General features: G+C 39.6%; 1 non-coding gene across 1 annotated transcript; it reads left to right on the top strand.

Moving 5' to 3' along the window:
* Positions 1–1,382: 1,382 nt before the first annotated feature.
* Positions 1,383–1,546, top strand: LOC128591620 (U1 spliceosomal RNA). The gene has a single exon (XR_008381596.1). It is a non-coding gene; the product is annotated as a U1 spliceosomal RNA (small nuclear RNA).
* Positions 1,547–2,011: the final 465 nt, after the last annotated feature.

The following is a 2,011-nucleotide window of genomic DNA, read 5'->3' as shown; positions in this document are numbered from 1 at the left end:
GTGGCATTAGGAAGGTTGAGAACCACTGCCAGGCTTCAGAGGGAGCTGACACCTTGATCTCAGATTTCCAGTCCCTAGAACTAAGAGATAATACATCACTGTTATTTAAGCTGCTGAGTGTGGGGAGCTTTGTTATAGCAGCTGTAAGAAACGGATATGATTGCCAGCCTAGATTTTAAATTAACAACAATGGCCATCATTTATTTCTGGGTTTACATGTATAATCTCATTAAATCCTCCCAACAAGCCAATGAAGTAGTGATTATTATCATCTTTATTGTAGAAATAGGCAGACAAGGCTAAGTAAGACTAAGAAATTTGCTCAAGATTAGACAACTAAACATGGTGGGTCTCGGATTGGATCCTGGACCATTTGACCCTGAAGCCTTCTGTGTTATACTGTAGAGCTTCAGTCGTAACCTCCAGCTGGTACCAGTCCGTGGCCTGTTGGGAATAGGGCCGCACAGCATGAGGTGAGTGGCAAGTGAGCAAAGCTTCAGTGGTATTTACAGCCACTCCCCATCACTCACATCACCATCTGAGCTCCAGCTATGTCAGATCAGCTGTGGCATTAGATTCTCATAGTAGCTTGAGCCCTACTGTAAACAGTGCATGGAAGGGATCTAGCTTGCACACACCTTATGAGAATCTGATGCTGCATAATCTGAGGTGGAGCTGAGTGTACGATCAGTGATGCAAGCAACCACCAATATAGATTATATCATTAGCAGAGAGGTTTGGATGCACAGAGACCATAATAAATCAATTGCTTGCAGACTCATATCATAGCCATCCCCCTGCCCCATCTATGGAAAAATTGTCTTCCACGAAACTGGTTTCTGGTGCCAAAAAGGTTGGGGACTGCTGTGTGAAGTCTATTCTATGGAAAACGTCAACAGCCTAGAAAGGAAAATCTATGCAACTCCTCAACCACTTAGGTCAATATTTATGGCCTAGCCTTACTCTTTTGTCTAAAATAAAACCATAGGTAGATACAAAATGTAAATACCAAAGCACATTACTTAGTAAAGTGTAAAACAGTTTTAAATTAATAGTCTTCTGGGATTATCTAGACTCTGCTTCTGACTATTAGCATAAATTAATCAATAATTGAGTTTGTATATTTATAATAGCAGATGATAAAAAGTTATGTAGGAAGTGTAACTGTTTCCATGTTTTACAGTTGATGAAACTGAGACACAGAGAGACAGCTGATTGCCCAGAGTACATGACTACAATAACAAATGGAGAACAAGAGCCGGAACAGCTGAAAAGTATCTTTTTCCTTAGTCCAATATGCTCTGCGTCCTTTAGAAGCAAACTTGTATTGATGTATGCCACATATGACTGAATACAGAGACAGGACATGTAAAATGTGATCCCTGTTTACCTGGCAGGGGAGATACCATGATCACGAAGGTGGTTTTCCCAGGACGAGGCTTATCCATTGCACTCCGGATGTGCTGACCCCTGAGATTTCCCCAAATGTGGGAAACTCAACTGAATAATTGGTGGTAGTGGGGGACTGTGTTTGCTCTTTCCCCTGTTAAAAAAAAAAATAAAAAAAATAAGATGTAATGCCTATTTTTCCAATGAGACCCCCCCCAATTAGCCTAATTAGATATAAAAACTATTAGGAATATAGATAACAGAGTCAAATATGTGGAATATTGAATAAAGTAGTTGCACATACATATTTTCAGTTGATGCATAATAATTGTATATATTTATGGGGTGCAGAGTGGATATTTCAACACATGCATACAATGTGTAATTCTGGTAATTAGCATATACATCACCTCAAATGTTTATCATTTCTCTGTTGGGAATGTTCAAAATCTGCTCTTCTAGCGTTTTGAAAACACACAATCGATTGTTGTTAACTATAGTCGCTCTGTAGTGCTACAGAACCTTAGAACTTATTCTTCATATCTAGCTATAATTTTGTATCTGTTAACCAATTTCTTCTCTCCCCCACCCCCCCCACCCCCAAGACAGAGTCTCACTTTGT

This window comes from Nycticebus coucang, chromosome 1 (genome assembly GCF_027406575.1).
Source record: "Nycticebus coucang isolate mNycCou1 chromosome 1, mNycCou1.pri, whole genome shotgun sequence".
Taxonomy (NCBI): domain Eukaryota; kingdom Metazoa; phylum Chordata; class Mammalia; order Primates; family Lorisidae; genus Nycticebus; species Nycticebus coucang.
This window is presented reverse-complemented; position numbering and strand designations above follow the sequence as displayed.